Source organism: Puma concolor, chromosome D1 (assembly GCF_028749965.1).
Source record: "Puma concolor isolate L17-30 chromosome D1, mPumCon1.1.hap2, whole genome shotgun sequence".
In the NCBI taxonomy this organism is placed as follows: domain Eukaryota; kingdom Metazoa; phylum Chordata; class Mammalia; order Carnivora; family Felidae; genus Puma; species Puma concolor.
Window position 1 is genome coordinate 66,716,536 of NC_141676.1, and position 19,500 is coordinate 66,736,035.

A 19,500-nucleotide genomic window follows, 5' to 3' on the forward strand; every position below is an offset into this window, starting at 1 on the left:
AACATTAAAAAATTTAAAAACATAAAAATAAAATAAAATCAATTATTTTAATTAAAATAAATAAATAAAATAAAGGATTGCTGTGATGATTAGAGAAAGTGTACCTAAAGTACCAGGTATAGTTTCTAATGTATAATAAGTACTTAATAATTGTTAGTTCTCCTCTCCATCCCATTTGGAAACCAATCCTAAGCATGGGGTACTTAGATGGGGTAAATATGGGGGAGGGAAAGGATAAAGCTCTTCAGAAACAAAACAAAACAAAACAAAACAAAACTCTAAAGCTCTTCACTTAATTATAGGAAGTACCCTTGGAATGTTGAAATCTCCTATTTTTTTAGTGTTTCACCTAAATATTAAATAGCTAGAAACAGGCTATGAAATCCTGTTTGCAAAATATTAGTTTACACTTTTCTTGGCTTTTCCTAGCTTCAAGAATATCAACTTCAGGCTACAAAACTGTAGAATGTTTCCAATACCTAACGGCCCAGCACACTAGGGGCCGTGTGCCCTCTGCCGTTGAGAACTAGGATCCACATGCCACTTTCAGCTCTGCTCCTGAATAAAGAGATTTCATAAATCACAGCATGAAAGGGAACAAGGGCTTTAGAAATCATTTGATCTGTGTTCAATTGAAGAAACTGGGCTCAAAGAGGTCAAGTGACTTGACCAAGGTCACAAGTTGGAGGCAGAACTAGAGGTTTTAATTATTTTTGCAATTTGGTTACTGAAATAACTAAAATAGATAATAGTGCTGTAAAAGCAACAAAGCATGAACTCAAAAAGCAAACACACCTCTAGTCACATACAGCAGTTCTTTCTAAAATGTGGTCCCAATAGTTTTCAAGAGATAATTCCCTCCACCTTGTAGATAAGAAAGAAATCCATAAGAATGTGTAGGCAAGAAGGAACAAAGAGAATAATATCCTTTAAGTAAAATTTATTGTGGCAAAAATAACTATTGGACTTTAAAACTGTTCAAAGAATAAAGTTCACATCCAGAAGAGCCTATTAGAACATTATACCTGTCACCAACAATTTGGGTGGCAATTTGGGGATGCAGGGGAGAAAGGAAAGTAAATCACACAGAGCACCAACTACGTCTCTGGCACCATGCTGGGGCTTTCTTTATACAGATCATATCACCATCTTCCCAGTGGAGCTCTAGGGGCACTTTCATTACACCAGTCTTACAAAAAGGTTGCCGACACTCAGAGAGGTCAGAATACTCGCACACGACAACATAACTAAAAAATAAAAATCAAATACAAGTTTTTCATGTGTTTTTATCCCCTACCCAATCCTACCTCCAAAGAAACCCAGTCTGATTTTTCGCTGTAACATACTACTGCAGAGAGAGCTGACTACCAATGTCAACCTTAAGCAGGAGACACTATACTAGCTTTCTCCAAATTTGTAAAATGAAGGACATATCCTCCAGCCATTTACTAATGGTTAAAGTGAAGAATATGTGGAATATTGGTCTTTTCATCAGCCTGACTCAAAAATTGTTACTATTACTGTTTTTAACCCATTTAATTAGTCACTAATAAAAAACAAAATCACAGAGATGCCTAGGTGGCTCAGTCAGTTAAGCATCAGACTCTTGATTTCAGCTCAGGTCATGATCTCATGATTGTGAGATCAAGCCTGGAGTCAGGCTCCGTGTGGAGCGTGAAGCCTGCTTGGGATTCTCTCTCTCCCTCTCCTTCTGCCTCTCTCTCTCTCTTTTTCAAAAAAATAAAACAAAAAAATTTTTTAAATTACACTAACTCTTATACAATAGCCTTTCATTTTAGAAAACATAGTACACAGTTTTATTTATGCATCCAGATATATGATCATAGCTAACTGAAATTTTACTAAAGGTATGAAAAGTATACTCAGAGATATACAGGACAAAAAAAAAAAATGGACTCATACCTCCAATAAACAAAAGTACCTTAAAAGAGGGCTCTCTGGTTTCCAATTCTAATCCAAAGATGCTAAAATGAAATAAGACCCCCTTTCTTCCACTTGATGTGTATGTCCTGTATTAATTTTGGAACCGTGGCATTATATTCTGTTAGAGTTCCTAAATAGAGACACATTGTTTCTAGGCAAGGTTGATCTCCCCTGAAAGGGTAGACACCTTCATGTTGGAAGGACACAGGTTTTCAAAGAAGGAACCAAAATCTGGAAGGTAAGGCTTAGGCAGGCCATGGGTCTGTACCCGAAGAAGGTTGGATATCTACAAGCGGAATCCTACTAAGTTAAGTTATCCCTCATACAGGAGGTAGCCCAAGCTAAAACAAGATCAATATTCCTTGAGGATATTGTGGTGATGACAAAGGAAATGGTCCAAGTCCCTCCAAGGGGAAGGTGAGTCTAAGAGACAGGATTGTCCTTCCCTTCCCACAGGGATGTTCTCTTCATTGCCATCCTTTGCAGGTCTAGTTTCCATTTTAACAAGGAAAGTGGAAGTTTCCTCAGACATACCCTTCAAATGAAATCATCATTCTGTATAATAAGACACTGTTCTGCACACATCCTTCTGTGCATATTAACCAGGAGAGAGAATTGTATTCCCCCCTTCCATACTTTTTTGGTAACCTACTCCTAATCTTAAAAAGGAAACAATTAGAAATAAATTATTTAAAGAGAAAATGACATGGGGCGAAGTATAGAACAGGGGGGATATGGGAGAGTCCACTGTAGAAAAAAGTTAGACCATCCAGTCTCCTATATTCATAAATGGATAGTTAGAAAGGCAAGAACACAATAGCTACCACAGTGTACCTGTATAAGACAGATGCTTTAGTGACACCTGGGTGGCTCAGTCGGTTAAGCATCTGACTCTCAATTTTGGCTGAGGTAATGATCTTGCAGTTCATGAGATCAAGCCCCACATCAGGCTCTTCACCGAGAGTGCAGAGTCTGCTTGGGATTCTCTCTCTTCCTCTTCCTCTCTCTCTCTCTCTGTCCCTCCCCAGCTCATGCATCCCCTCCTCTCTCTCAAAATAAATATTTTTTTAAAAGACCGATACTTTAGGGGCAACTGAGTGTCTCAATTGGTTAAGTGTCTGACTTCAGTTCAGATCATAAACTCATGGTTCATGAGTTTTAGTCCTGGATTGGGCTCTGTGCTGTCAGTGCAGAGCCCCCTTTGGATCCTCAGTCTATCTTTCTCTCTGCCACTCCCTGCATGTGTGCTCTCATTCTCTCTCTCTCTCAAACATTAAAAAAAGATATTTCATAAATTTTTTAATGTTTGTTTTTGAGAGAGAGAGAGAGAGAGAGAGAGAGAGAGAGAGAGAGAGAGAGACAGAGTGTGAGCAGGGGAGGGGCATAGAAAGAGGGAGACACAGAATCCAAAGCAAGTTCCAGGCTCTGAGCTGTCAGCACAGAGCCCGACGCAGGGCTCAAACTCATGAACTGTGAGATCATGACCTGAGCCAAATTCGGACACTTAACTGACTGAGCCACCCAGGGGCCCCACTTAAAAAATAAATTTTTTTAATAAATAATCATTAAATGAATATAGTTCAATTCTTCTAATCAGTGGTTCCTCACATTTTTATGTATGAAGCCCCGTTGTTAATGTTAGCATTTTCATACATGCTCTATTTAATAGTCACTGCTTGAGAAAATATACAGGAGAAGCTAATATAAATTTAATACTGGTATAAATGAGTACACAACAGCATCTAATTACATTTGAAAAAAACAGTATATGCTTGGCAAGAAAATGGATTCATGCACCCTCTCCAATAACTGCGCAGTGCTCAGTTACTCCCTTTTCCTCTGACCACGTACTGTATGCCTCAAGGGGGAAACACATTCTAAATTACCAAAATTCTACAAAAACAAAATACTCTCTGCTCTACTACTAAAACAGAGGTGGAGATATCCTGCCCTTGAAACACCTAAAACATTACAGTAAATCAAGAAATAACATGTTTTTGAAAATATGCTCTACATCACTCATCATCAGGGAAATACAAATCAAAACCACAATGAGATACCACCTCACACCAGTCAGGATGGCTAAAATTAACAACTCAATCAACAACAGATGTTGGCGAGGATGCGGAGAAAGAGGATTTCTTTGGCACTGCTGGTGGGAATGCAAGCTGGTGCAGCCACTCTGGAAAACAGTGTGGAGGTCCCTCAAAAAGTTAAAAATAGAATTACCCTACATTCTAGCAATTGCACTACTAGGTATTTTTTTAAATTTTTTTAATGTTTATTTATTTTTGAGAGAGAGCATGAGCATGAACAAAGGAGGGGCAGAGAGAGAGGGAGACACAGAATCCACAGCAGGCTCTAGGCTCCAAGCTGTCAGCACAGAGCCCAACAAGGGGCTTGAACTCACGAACCATGAGATCATGACCTGAGCCAAAGTCGGATGCTTAACCGACTGAGACACCCAGGCACCCCTGCACTACTAGATGTTTATCCAAAGGATACAGGAGTGCTGATTCAAAGGGCCACATGCATCCCAATGTTTATAGCAGCGCTATTGACAAAAGCCAAAATATGGAAAGAGCTCCAATGTCCATCAGCTGACAAATGAATAAAGAAGATGTGGTGTACACACACACACACACACACACACACACACACACACACACACACAGGAATATTACTCAGCAATCAAAAAGAATGAAATCCTGCCATTTGCAACAACATGGATGGAACTAGAATGTATTATACTAAGCAAAATAAGTCACTGAGAGAAAGACAAATATCATATGATATCACTCATAGGAATTTAAGAAACAAAACAGATGAACATAAGGAAGGGAAGCAAAAATAATATAAAAACAGAGAGGGAGACAAACCATAAAAGACTCTTAAATATAGAGAACAAACTGAGGGTTGCTGGCGGGGTGCTGGGTGCAGGAATGGGCTAAATGGGCAATGGGCATTTAAGGAGAGCACAAGCCTGGGTGTTATATGGAAGTGCTGAATCACTAAATTCTATCCCTGAAATCATTATTACATTATATGTTAACTAACTTGGATTTAAATTTTATTATTAAAAAATAATTTAAAAAAATACTACTTACCTAAAAAGAACTCTAAGACTTTGGGGGAAAAAAAAGAAACATGTTTTGTCAAAAAACAGTTAAGTGATGGATCAGACAACAATTCTGGCATCATCTGTTGACTAACTTTGTGCAAGCATCAGATGATCAGTAATCACATGATCAACTCCCAATGGCTTTAGGAAGCTTTGTACCACTAGAGTTACCTGGCCACATCTTAAACTCTCAAATTAGAAAGTGTTACTGTGATTACTAAATACATACATTTTAGGAAATATTACACAGTCAGAGGGCGCTGTTGTATAAGTAGTGGGAGAGCCTATTAAGTTTTATACACTAGATTCATAACATTTCAGATTAGATCTCAAGTCCAAACTCTTAAATGAGATATAGTGATGCCAATTATTTTAAAACTCTCTTTTTATTTTATTTTTTTTAATGTTTATTTTTGAGAGAGACAGAGCATAAGAGGGGGAGGGGCAGAGAGAGAGGCAGACACAGAATCCGAAGCAGGCTCCAGGCTCCGAGCTATCAGTGCAGAGCCCAACGTGGGGCTCGAACCCACGAACCGTGAGATCATGAACTGAGACGAAGTCAGACGCTTAACTGACTGAGCCACTGAGGCACCCGAAATCTATCTTTTTAAAATAAAGATATAGTCACATAATTTAAATATGGCATTCATCATCCTTTTTAAAGTAAGGGTTCAAAAATTCATGCTTTTAAAAATCAGAATAGTGGTTACTCTTGTAGGGGGAAAGTGACTCTAAAAGAGAATAAGGGGATTCTAGAATTAGAATGGTGCGTTTTTCTATATGTATAAGATAATCAACAAAATAGACTTGTAAACATTTAAGATTTCCTCCAAGATACATGTATATGTATATATGTTTATATTTCTATTTCACTATAATCATATGGAAATTATACTGCACTAAATCACATCTGTATTAGATTTTCTTTCATTCAAAAATATGTACTGAAGGGCACCTGGGTAGCTCAGTTGGTTGAGCGCCCAACTCTTGATTTCAGCTCAGGTCAGGATCACAAGATCATGAGATCGAGTCCTGTGTCAGGCTCTATGCTGAGCAGGGAGCCTGCTTAGATTCTCTCTCCCTCTACCCCTTTCCACCACTTGTGCTTTCTCTCCCTCTATAAAATAAAAAATAAATATATGTATTGAGTACTCATTAAATGATAGGCATTAAGGAAAGAGAACTAAGATACAATTCCATCTGTCAAGTTTTGAATTTAACAAAAGTGGTGAACATGCTAATAAACAATCACAGGATGGTGTAGTTAAGTTCTACAAAGGGCTATGGGAGCTCACAAGAGGTAGTTACCATCCTGCCTGAGGCAATCATGCAAGGCTTTACCACAGAGGTAATATCCAAGCTTAACTCTGAAGAGTAACAAGATTTTTTCAGGTACAGAAGAAACAGAAGAGCATTTCAAGTAAAGCGAACAAGGTAAGCTGTGCAGAACAAGCCTATTCAAGAACTGTTGTTGTTTTATGGCAGGAGGTATACAGTTTATGAGGGGAAGAAATGAGAGATCAGATTATATTCATCAGGCTGCCTCCAGACATAGCAATGAAAATCTTCCTATAAAGAGAAACTTACCTGAAATCTGAGCTTGCATCTCTAAACCAACATTGAATGAAACTGGTTCACTGGAAACAGACTTAATGAGGCAGAGACTTGTCTGGTTTGTCCACTAAATGTCCAGGGACTTGTATAATGTCTAGCACATAAAAGAACATCAGTGAATATACAGAGAATGAATGATTGCATGCATACATCCTAGCTCTGCTATTGGTGTAAAATTAGACCCAACGGGGCTTCAGAGAACAGCATGGTTCAAAGCAAAGAGAATGGAGATCAAAGTGCCCAAGAGTGAAGTTTGTGCAGGCTCATTTACTGCATGAGTCTACTATTGGCTTTGGAAGAGTTGCAGAACACTGTAAGTGGCTGTGCCTTTTGACCCAAGCATAAAATCTAAAACCATTTCACAATAGTTTAGCCTTATCCAGGATGCTGAGGACACAGGAACTGCATGCCCTCTGCTGAGAGTACAAACAGGAAGATAAAGAAGTATGAAATTAATATAGACAATAGACCAGCATCTGGGTGTAGGGGCAGGGGGAAAACTAATAAGCATTCTTCTGAAGTATACAACCTAAAATATACCTGACCTTGTGACAGGGTTATAGTCACAATTTTCAGGACTGGAAAGAATTTAAAGGTGTGGTTCTCAGCCAGTGCACAGTTACCTAACCTGAATGACAGTTTCCTGTAAAATGTATATCATAACGGCTCATTCAGCAGCATACTGGTATTTGGTAAACCCAAATGTGCTACAAAATGTTGATCTGATCAATGTGTAAGATACACTTATTGAACAACAGGGTTTTATAAAGAAGGAAGAAACACAAAAGAGGTATCATGGCCAAGAGCACATGATTAGACAAAACAGTTGAAACTATATATACAAGGAGGCATATCATGATGCAGGGGGAGTCTGAGGAGGCAAGACAGAATGCGGTCAACAGCACAGATGGAGGGATTTGACTTGGACAGGAGGAAGAACCTCTCCTTCACTGAGAAACAGATGGCTGCAGGAGGAGTTACATTTCTAGGTGGAAAGGGAAGAAACTGAAGGGGTTCTAGCTAAAATGCCTGTTACACAGCAACTTAGTTTCTTAATCAGTGAAGTGGGGGACAGGGCATAGTGTTTCAATGATTTGAAGATAGAGGTAAAAGTGTGACATGGAAGAAGGAACTGATGCTTAGGCCTCCTAAGGGTCCCTGAGGTGGAGGCTGAATTTGCAGGCATAGATAGCAATCTGCCTAGTTGTAGGTTTGCTTCAGCAGAGATCCACAACCCAGGAGTAGGAGTAGAGACATTTAACAGCTATATAAAACTAGGATGGGAATTCCATAAAGAAGCTGACAGAAGGACAGGGGTAAAAAGACCGGAGATCATCCCTGATCTCTACACAAACATGAATACCTAGAACCACGAGGTCCTCTACACCACAGACAAATGCTATCGAAATCCACTTGCTGACTTGAAAGGGAATTTAAACTCTGTTATATTTATTCCATTTCATGGAGTAAAAAATCTTGACAGAACTCATATATGCAATATGTATTTCAATGATAATCTTATAAAAGTTATATAATGCTGTATATTACCAAACAAAGCTTTACATGTTAATATTCTCCTGCTTTGTTAAATATAATATGATGTATTACCATCATTTTTCTTCCTTTATACTCTAGTGTTCTTTAAAAAATTTTTTCTAATGTTTATTCATTTTTGAGAGACAGAGAGCGCAAACAGGGTTGGGGCAGAGAGAGAGGGAGACGCAGAATCCAAAGCAGGCTCCAGGCTCTGAGCTGTCAGCACAGAGCCTGAAGTGGGGCTCGAACCCACAAACCACCAGATCATGACCTGAGCCATAGTCAGACGCTTAATTGAGCCACCCAGGTGCCCCTATACTCTAGTGTTCTAAATGTTTCTGTACACACAAAATATTCTTCTGGTAGCACTGTTATAATCGTATACCATCCCAGAACTTCTGAGAGATGGAGGCTGGTATCTGCTATAGTGTAAAAAAATAAATATCCCAGCCCTACCCCTAAAAAGGCAAAACCATGCTTTCCACATACAGGACCACAGGCCTGCGGTATAAGTAACACCATTCAATCTTCTGTACTTGCCCTCCTCTGAAGGGACGGTCCTCCTACAGAGGGCTGTGATGACTTCTCAGATCTTCTCCAACAGAGCAACCCTGTTTCTTACCCATATGACACTTTCTGAAATGTTCATAACCCCATTCACATCCTAGTTCAATTATGTTCCTCTCATGCATGGCGTGCCCAGAATTGAGTAAAATGCATGAAATGCGGTCTAATGAAGTGCTTTCCTCACCACTGGCCAGAAATAAATAATTTGTGAGTATGTTCATTGATATTGCTCCACTGCTACAGCCTACTTTAAATTAAGAGTTCAGGAAAGGTGTGTTGGGTTGAATAGGGTTTCTCTCAACCCCCCAAAATTCATATCCTTCCTGGGACCTCAGAATATGAATTTTTATGGAAATAGAGTCATTGTAGATGTAAATAGTTAAGATGAGGTCATACTGGAGCAAGATGACCCTTAATCTAATATACTAATGTCCTAATGAGAAGAGACACAGAGACAAAGACAGAGAGGAGAATGCCATGTAAAGGTACAGATGAATAAAAGAAAGACAGCCATGTGACAACAGAGGGAGACAATGAAATTACACAGCTACAAGCCAAGGAACACCAAGGACTGCCAGCAACCAGCAGAAACTAGCAAAGGCATGAAACAGATTCTCCCTTTGGTCCCCCTTAACAAACCAATTCTGGCAACAACAGAATTGTTACAACAGCTCTAAGAAACTAACACAAACAGCTGTTTGTTACAACAGCTCTAAGAAACTAACACACAAGTATTCTCCACAGAGTGGCATTGAAGGTAAAGACTAAAGGAGCCAGCCAGGGGAAGAATTCCAGAAAGAAGGAATGGAAAATATAAAGGCTCAGAGGCCAGAAAGGGCTTACTTAGCATGTTATAGAAACAGAAAGGCATCAAGAGTGTCTGGAGCATGGTGAATAAGGGGGAGAAGAATATGGGATGAGGCTTAGGGTAGGGAGTTTAAATTTAACATTAATGGCAATGGGAAGCCCTAAGAGCTTTTTTGTTTGTTTGTTTGTTGTTTTTGAGAGACGGGGGGGGGGGGGGGGGGGGGGGAGCAAGCGCACAGAGAAGGGACAGAGAGAGAGACAGAGAGGGAGACACAGAATTTGAAACAGCTCCAGGCTCTGAGCTGTCAGCACAGAGCCCCAAGCAGGGTTCAAACCCATGAACCATGAGATCATGATCTGATCTGACCTCAGACACTTAACCAACTGAGCCATCCAGGCAGCGCCCCCTCCCCTTTCCCTAAAAGCCTTAAGACTTGTTCCCATCCATGTCTTAAAGAGATCACTCCAGCCATTCTGCTGAGGCAGGCCTAGAGAAGACGATTTTTAAAAAGGGAGAAAGAATAAACAGAAGGTTACTACTGAAAGGGCCAGATGAAAGATCACTGCAAGACTGATAAATAAGCTAAGTTTTAACCCAGATCTCTCTCTTTTTTTTTTTTAAGTTTATTTATTTATTTCAAGAGAGAGAAACAAGCAGCGTAGGGGCAGGGAGAGAGGGGAGAGAGAGAATCCCAAGCAGGCTCTGTACTGCCAGCACTGAGCCCAACACAGGGCTTGAACTCGCGAACCATGAGATCATGACCTGAGTCAAAATGAAGAGTCAGGAGCCTAACTGTCTGAGCCACTAGCCGCCCAAACCCAGATCTCTTTTAAATTGTTACATATATCACATATAACAATGTTCATTTTCCAAAATCATAATACACCCAGGAAAGATCACAATGAAAAAGGGCCCAGTATATAATATCAGCAGTATATGCACAACAGCCATCAACAAAATGAAGTCTTCCAAACCAGTGTAACCACCATTGCTGCTCTTTAATGACTGATTCTGCACTGAACCTGACTGTGGGCATTCTAAATAGTAAGATCCCCACTAAACTAATACAAGACTTCCAAGGCCATCAGGCTCCTCCTAGTAAATAGTGGAAGTTAATAAAGTAGATTCTATTTCCACCTTTTTCCTCCAAAATCTAATTAAAGAAATTGTACAAAGTGAGACCCTGAAGTTCTCAAACTTTACGGCCTCTGTTCCCCTCTGATGAGACAAAAGCCATCAGGGACCACAATCTTTACCTTGTTACCTCTGTCAAATGTTACCACATGCTAAAATGCATCTCCTCCTCCACCATGGAGGATCTTCTGTGAATCACACTGTGAGAACCATTGAAACAAAAATCTATAGCATTCATTTTCAGAGATTGCTTTAAAATGAATTATTTTTAATACACTGAATAATACAAGATTTTAAAAGCTTTTAGCATTCCAAAATATTAAACTTTACGAAATCCTCACATGAAAATCATCCACAAAAGGAAGCAACTGAAGAAAAGTAGCTGCCTAAGCTTCTTCCTGGGGAACTCCAGCGTCAAAGTTCTCAGTCCTGATTTCACTATAAAATGGTCTCTAGAGACCTTAATCATCAACTTAAAAATACACTCTATAGACTACTCATTGTTTTCAGCATTCATCCGGTCTGAGTGATAAGGACACTGTAAAAAAGATAAAGGAAAGGGAAAAGGATATCCTCAGCTGAAACCAAAAAACTCAGAACAATGACAAGTTCAAACACGACCAAGTTGCTTCTTTGATTACTTTCAGGTGCTTTTGCCATTGTGTCACCATCTTGTATAACAACTTCCCAGAGTTAATAGGATGTACAGAGAAGTGACAGTGAGTAGTTACAGTCATTTATTCATTTAAAAGCATTTCTTGAGTGCCTACCATGGGTAAGTACTACAGACAACAGTGGACAAGCTAGATATGGTCACTGCCTTTACAGTGCTTATAGTCTAATGATAGAAACAGACAACAAATAAGCAAAGACACAAATAAACACTCAGAAACCATAACAGAATACAGAGATACACCTAATTTTAATACAATGGTCAGAGAAGGGGTCTCAGAGCAGATAACAGTTAATGAAGCCTTTAATCTCCATAGCCTTCTATCAGTTATGTCACTGTGTAAAGAGGTCCAGGGGATTCTATTCAATGCCATTTTCTACGCAAAGCAATCCTTGGCCTTCCTGCCTTCTTTGTGCTTCTCTGGTAATTTTAGTTCTCTTATAACATTTTTCAAATGTACTCTTTCACGGTTGTTATTTATAGACACATATCCTATCCCTGCTGTATACTATTATTAACCCAAACCTAAAGTAACCCTAAATAAGATGTTAGAATCTGTTGATCAAATGATTGTGTATTAATCCCACTTGTACCTGTGAATAGTGCAAAGGCTGCACCTAAGGCCTAAATGTACATTCTCTCATTTGTTCTTCACAGAAATTCTAATGAAGGTGACTTTTCCCACCACATCATACTGCCTTCTCTTTTTTGTTGTTCTTTTTTTTTTTTATTTTTTATTTTTTAAAATTTACATCCAAATTAGTTAGCATATAGTGAAACAATGATTTCAGGAGTAGATTCCTTAATGCCCCTTACCCATTTAGCCCATCCTCCCTCCCACAACCCCTCCAGTTTGTTCTCCATATTTATGAGTCTTTTCTGTTTTGTCCCCCTCCCTGTTTCTATATTATTTTTGTTTCCCTTCCCTTATGTTCATCTGTTTTGTCTCTTCAAGTCCTCATGAGTGAAGTCATATGATTTTTGTCTTTCTCTGACTGACTAATTTCACTTAGCATAATACCCTCCAGTTCCATCCACGTAGTTGCAAATGGCAAGATTTCATTCTTTTTGATTGCTGAGTAATACATAATATTATATATATATATATACACACACACACATATACATACACACACACACACACACACACACACACACACACACACACACGCACACACATATACATACATACCACATCTTCTTTAGCCATTCATCCATCGAAGGACCTTTGGGCTCTTTCCATACTTTGGCTATTGTTGATAGTGCTGCTATAAACATGGGGATGCATGTGTCCCTTTGAAACAGAACACCTGTATCCCACGGATAAATGCCTAGTAGTGCAATTGCTGGGTCGTAGGGTAGTTCTATTTTTAGTTTTTTGAGGAACCTCCATACTGTTTTCCAGAGTGGCTGCACCAGCTTGCATTCCCACCAACAATGCAAAAGAGATCCTCTTTCTCCACATCCTCGCCAACATCTGTTGTTTCCTGAGTTGTTAATGTTAGCCATTCTGACAGGTGTGAGGTGGTATCTCATTGTGGTTTTGATTTGTATTTCCCTGATGATGAGTGATATGGAGCATGTTTTCATGTGTTCGTTGGCCATCTGGATGTCTTCCTTGGAGAAGTGTCTATTCATGTTTTTTGCCCATTTCTTCACTGGATTCTTTGTTTTTTTGGGGTGTTGAGTTTGATAAGTTCTTTATAGATTTTGGATACTAACCCTTTATCTGATATGCCATTTGCAAATATCTTCTCCCATTCTGTCGGTTGCCTTTTAGTTTTGCTGATTGTTTCCTTCGCTGTGCAGAAGCTTTTTATTTTGATGAGGTCCCAGTAGTTCACTTTTGCTTTTGTTTCCCTTGCCTCCAGGGACGTGTTGCGTAAGAAGTTGCTGCGGGCAAGATCAAAGAGGTTTTTGCCTGCTTCTTTCTCCTCGAGGATTTTGATGGCTTCCTGTCTTACATTGAGGTCTTTCATCCATTTTGAGTTTATTTTTGTGTACGGTGTAAGAAGCTGGTCCAGGTTCATTCTTCTGCATGTCCCCGTCCAGTTTTCGAGCACCATTTGCTGAAGAGACTGTCTTTATTCCATTGGATATTCTTTCCTGCTTTCTCAAAGATTAGTTAGTCATACGTTTGTGGGTCCATTTCTGGGTTCTCTATTTTGTTCCACTGACCTGAGTGTCTGTTCTTGTGCCAGTACCATACTGTCTTGATGATTACAGCTTTGGAGTATAGCTTGAAGTCTGGGATTGTGATGCCTCCTGCTGTGGTTTTCTTTTTCAAGATTGCTTTGGTTATTCGGGGTCTTTTCTGGTTCCATATAAGTTTTAGGATTATTTGTTCTAGCTCTGTGAAGAATGCTGGTGTTACTTTGATAGGGATTGCATTGAATATGTAGATTGCTTTGGGGAATATTGACATTTTAACAATATTTGTTCTTCCTATGCCGGAGCATGGAATCTTTTTCCATTTTTTTTGTGTCTTCTTCAATTTCTTTCAAAAGCTTTCTATAGTTTACAGTGTATAGATTTTTCACCTCTTTGGTTAGATTATTCCTAGGTATTTTATGTTTTTTGTGCAACTGTAAATGGGATCAATTCCTTGATTTCTCTTTCTGTCACTTCATTGTTGGTGTATAGGAATGCAACTGATTTCTGTGCATTGATTTTATATCCTGCAACTTTGCTGAATTCATGAATCAATTCTAGCAGTTTTTCTGTGGAATCTTTTGGGTTTTCCATATATAATATCATGTCATCTGCCAAGAGTGAAAGTATGACCTCCTCCTGGCCGATTTGGATGCCTTTTATTTCTTTGTGTTGTCTGATTGCAGAGGCTAAGACTTCCACTACTATGTTCAATAACAGTCTGCCTCCTCTCTCTTATTCACATCTGAACCCCCACAGCACAAAGCACAATGGGTACAGCACTGTTTCATCAATAACTGTTGAGTTGAATTGGAAAGAAAAAGTGAGAAGTGTAATGTGACACCAGAGGACCAAGTAGCCTACCTGAACCAATTAACTCTGCTCTCACCCCTTTTGTCTACCAGTGACACTATGTTATCTTTCTATCAGGTATGTTAGCATCAGGAAATATGGACAGATCCAAAAATTATCATGTTAAAATCCAACTCAATACTGACTCTCTTCAGCAAGGACAAGGCCCTTTCATCCTCCCACTACTTCCTGACTGCCTACTGCATGTGCCTGGCTACACCAGACACAAGGATAAAAGAGACAGTCTTTGCTCTAAAAGAGGTCATAGCCCAGTTGAGACAAGCAAGTAAAGAAACTATTTCTACACAATGGATGCTATCATGAATCCGGGTAGCACAAGATGTTCGTTATAGCAGCAAAGAGGAAACAGAATCTAACTAACTGCTGGTATAGGAGGATGCAATGAAGGCAAACACAGAGGACATGATAATGCCTCTACTGGGACCCTGCCCACCTCTTTTCCAACCTCATCTTCCATTGCTTCCCTCTCCTATTTCATAATTCAGAAACCCACTGGACATAATATGCTTTCTCAAGTCTCCAGGCTACTGCACGTGAATTTTCCCCTGCTTGGAATATTTTCCTACCCACGTCATTACAGAAAACTCCCTACTTCATCCTCCATCCATCCAAGTATTCATTTAAGAAGTGTCCCCTCCATAAAGTTTTCCAGGACAATCCCAGGCCTACAGAGTGGCTGCTTCTCCAGTGGAAAGAGCCCAGCTTTGCTGCCTGACACATCCTGAGTTGAAAACCCAATTGTGCCACGTTCCAAGCCAGGTGAGTTTCAGTACATTTTTTCACATCTCTGAACCTTAGTTGCCTATTCTTTAAAAGGAATATTAATATCTTCCCTAGAAGGTAGTGTTTGTATAAATCCCTGACCACAGTAGAGGCTCAAAATTTATTGAATTATACCAAATACTCCCTGATGATTGATAGCCATCAGTAATTACACATTGTGGTATATATTTTTAATGTTTACTTGTTTTTGAGACAGAAAGAAAGAGTGTGAGTAGGGGAGGGGCAGAGGGAGAGGGAGACAGAATCCGGAGCAGACTCCAGGCTTCAAGCTGTCAGCACAGAGCCCAACGGAGAGCTCAAAGCCATGAACCACGAGATCATGACTTGAGCCAACATCAGACACTTAACCAACTGAGCCACCCAGGCAGCCCACACTTTGTGGTATTAAACACACACACACACACACACACACACACACACACACACGCATAAAAGTACATTACAACCATAGCAATGTTTTCACAACAGTTGGCATGTGACCCCTGGGAAACCTTAAAAAGCAGTTTGATAATACATTTTCCCCAGGAGCAATTCTGTTCTCATTAAGGCAGTAAAAATAATGAAAGATAGAATTTACATAAAGGATCTTCTATAAGAGAAGAGAGTTGCCATAAAGAGTAAAACCAAGGAAATCTTCACCTCAAAAGTTTATTTCATTTAAAAAGCAAAGTTCGTAGAAAACAAACAGCACATTCTGAAGGAAATTATTCAAGAGTAATAATTATAATCTCCCAAAACTACTTACAATAGGACATTGTCTCCCTTTAAAACTATAATCCAAGCAGCCTACAATGAGAAGGTAAACTATTCACAAGTAATACTTTCATCCCACAGCCTAGTACCTCTTAGAGCTCCCCGTTTTTAAAAGAGTCATTTTTGTTTGGCCCCAAAATGCATGACTATAAAAAAAGAAATAAATTTTCTCCCTTATAGTATTCTGCTTTGCTCATTAATGTTTAGAAATACAGTCCAAGTCAGGAAACCTCAATTATAAGCTCTGCTACTTTGCAAACACATCAACACTGAGAAGAAAAACAAGATGGTGAATAAAGAAGAAATGAATGTTAAGTCCAGGACCAGATGGCTTCAAAGGTGAATTCTATCAAACATTTAGAGTTAAATACCTAGTCTTCTCAAAATATTCCAAAAAATAGAGGAGGAAGGAAAGCTTCCAAATTCTTTCTACAAGACCAGCATTACCCTGATATCAAAACCTGATAAAGACACTACAAACAAAGAGAACTATAGACCAAGCTCTTGATGAACTTGGATACAAAAATCCTCAACAAAATATTAGCAAACCAAATCCAACAACACACTTAAAAAATAATTCACTACAATCAAGTGGGATTTATTCCCAGAAGGCAACAATGATTCAATATTCACAAATCAATCAGCGTGAAACAAGAAAAAGGATAAAAGCCACATGGTCATTTCAAAGATCATACAGAAAATGCAGAAAAAGTTTGACAAAGTACAACATCCATCCATGATAAATATCCTCAACAAAGCAGGTTTAGAGTGAACATACCTCAACAAAATAAAAGCCAGATAAGAAAAACCCACATTTAATATCATACTTAAGGGAGAAAAACCGAAAACTTTTCCCCTAAGGTAAGAAACAAGACAAGGACGTTGACTCTCACCACTTTTATTCAACATAGTACTAGAAGCCCTAGCCACAGCAATCAGGCAACAAAAAGAAATAAGAGGCATCCAAATTGGTAAGAAGTAAAACTTTTACTATTTGCAGATGACATGATACTACATATAGAAAACCCTAAAGACCACCAAAACAACTACAAAAACTGATAAATGAATTCAGTAAGGTCACAGGATACAAAACCAATATACAGAAATCTGTCATATTTCAATATACTACTAGTGAAGTCGCAGAAAGGGAAATTAAGAAAACAGTCTCATTTAAAATTGTATCAAAAATAATTTTTAAAAAAACTAGTAATAAACTTAAGATGGTGACACGGTGCCTGGGTGGCTCAGTCAGTTAAACGTCCAACTCTTGATTTCAGCTCAGGTCATGATCTCACGCTTCTGAGATCACTTCTGAGAGAGAGATCTCACTCTCTCTCAAAAATAAAACAAAACACCTTAAACAAAGAGGTGAAAGACCTGTACTCTGAAAACTATAAAACACTGATGAAAGAAATTTGAAGATGACACAAATGGAAATATATTCCATGCTCGTGAACTGGGAGAACAAATATTGTTAAAATGTCCACAGTACCTAAAGCAATCTACAGATTTACTGCAATCCCTATCAAAATACCAATAGCATTTTTCATAGAACTAGACTAGAATAATCTCAAAATTCATATGGAACCACAAAAAGACTCTGAATAGCCAAAGCAATCTTGAAAAAGAGTAACAAAACTGGAAGTATCACAATCCCAGATTTCAAGATATACTACAAAGCTGTAATAATCAAAACAGTATGGTACTGGCACAAAAAAACAGACACATATATCAATGAAACAGAACAGAGAGCCCAGAAGTAAACCCATGATTATATGGCCAATTAATCTTCAACAAAGGCAGAAAGAATACCCAATGTGATACAGACAGTCTCTTCAACAAATGGTATTGGGAAAAGTGGACAGCGACATGCTAAATAATGAAACTGGACCACTTTCTTACACCATACACAAAAACAAACTCAAAATGAACTAAGAACCTAAATGTGATACCTGAAACCCTAAAAATCCTAGATGAGAGCACAGGCAGTAATTTCTCTGACATCAATCATACGAACATCCTTCTAGATTTGTCTCCCATGGTAAAGGAAACAAAAGCAAAAATAAACTATTGGGACTACATCAAAATAAAAAGCTTCTGCACAGTGAAGGAAATAATCAACAAATCTAAAAGGCAACCTACTGAATGGGAGAAGATATTTGCAAATGATACATCTGATAAAGGGTTAGTATCCAACACATACAACTCAACACCCAAAAAATGAATAATTCAAATAAAAACTGGGCAGAAGACATGAGCAGCAGACATTTCTCCAAAAAAGACATCCAATGGCCAAAAGACACATGAAAAGATGCTCAACACCACTCATCACCAGAGAAATGCAAATCAAGACCACAATATCACCTTATACCTATCAGAATGACTAAAATCAAAAACGGAAGAAACAAGTGATAGTGAGCATGTGGAGAAAAGGGAAACTTTTTGCACTATTGGCAGGAATGCAAACTGGTGCAGCCACTGTACAAAACAGTAAAGATTTCTAAAAAATTAACAATAGAATAACCATCTAATCCAGTAATTCCCTGAGTATTTACCCAAAGAATAAGAAAACACTAATTCAAAAGATGTATGCACCCCTACATTTACTGCAGTACTATTTATAATAGCCAAATTATGGAAGCAACCCAAATGTCCATGGATAGATGAATGGATAAAGAAGATGTGGTGTGTGTATGTATGTGTGTGTGTGTGTATATATATATATATATATATATATATATATGTCTATACACACACATATATATGTGTGTGTGTATATATATATATATATATATATATACACACACACACACATAGTCTTAGCCATAAAAAAAAAATCTTGCCATTTGTAACAAAACGGATAGATCTTGAAAATATAATGCTAAGAGAAATAAGTCAGTCAGAGAAAGACAAATACCACTCATATGCAGAATTTAAGAAACAAAACAACAAAGAAGAAAAGAAGCAATCAAAAAGTAGACTCTTGGGGCACTTGGGTGGCTCAGTTAGTTAAGCTTTTGCCTCTTGGTTTCGGCTCAGATCATGATCTCATGGTTTGTGGGCTCGAGCCCCATGTCAGGCTCCATGCTGACAGTGCAGAGCCTGCTTGGGATTTTCTCTCTCTCCCTCTTTGTCTCTCTCCCTATGCTCACTCACTCTCTCTCTCTCTCTCTCACTCTCTCCCTTACTCTCAAAATAAATAAATAAACTTAAAAAAAAAGTAGACTCTTAGAGAACAAACTGATGGTAACAAGAGGGGAGGTAAGTGGGGCAACGGGTGAATAGGTGAAGGGGATTAAGAGTAAACTTATAATGGCCGCTAAGTAATGTGTAGAATTGTGGTACCATCTAAAAAATAAATTGTACACCTGAAACTAATATAACACTGTACATTAATAATACTGGAAATGAAATAAAAATTTAAAGAAAGTGGAAGGAGGGGCACCTGGGGGCTCAGTTGGTTAAGCATCCAACTTTGGCTCAGGTCATGATCTCAAGGTTTGTGAGTTTGAGCCCTGTGTCGGGCTCTGTGCTGACAGCTCA

At 38.7% G+C, this 19,500-nt stretch overlaps 1 protein-coding gene across 6 annotated transcripts in view; it reads right to left on the minus strand.

The window, feature by feature from the left end:
- Window positions 1-19,500, minus strand: part of PRCP (prolylcarboxypeptidase) — a 140,906-nt gene that overhangs the window by 102,401 nt on the left and 19,005 nt on the right. The window contains exon 2 of one of the 6 annotated variants that reach the window (XM_086678443.1): window positions 6,653-6,773. The exons of the other annotated variants lie outside the window; for them this stretch is intronic. The gene's annotated coding sequence lies outside the window, so the exon portion shown is untranslated. The remainder of the gene's footprint in view (window positions 1-6,652; window positions 6,774-19,500) is intronic. 6 annotated transcript variants of the gene reach the window in all.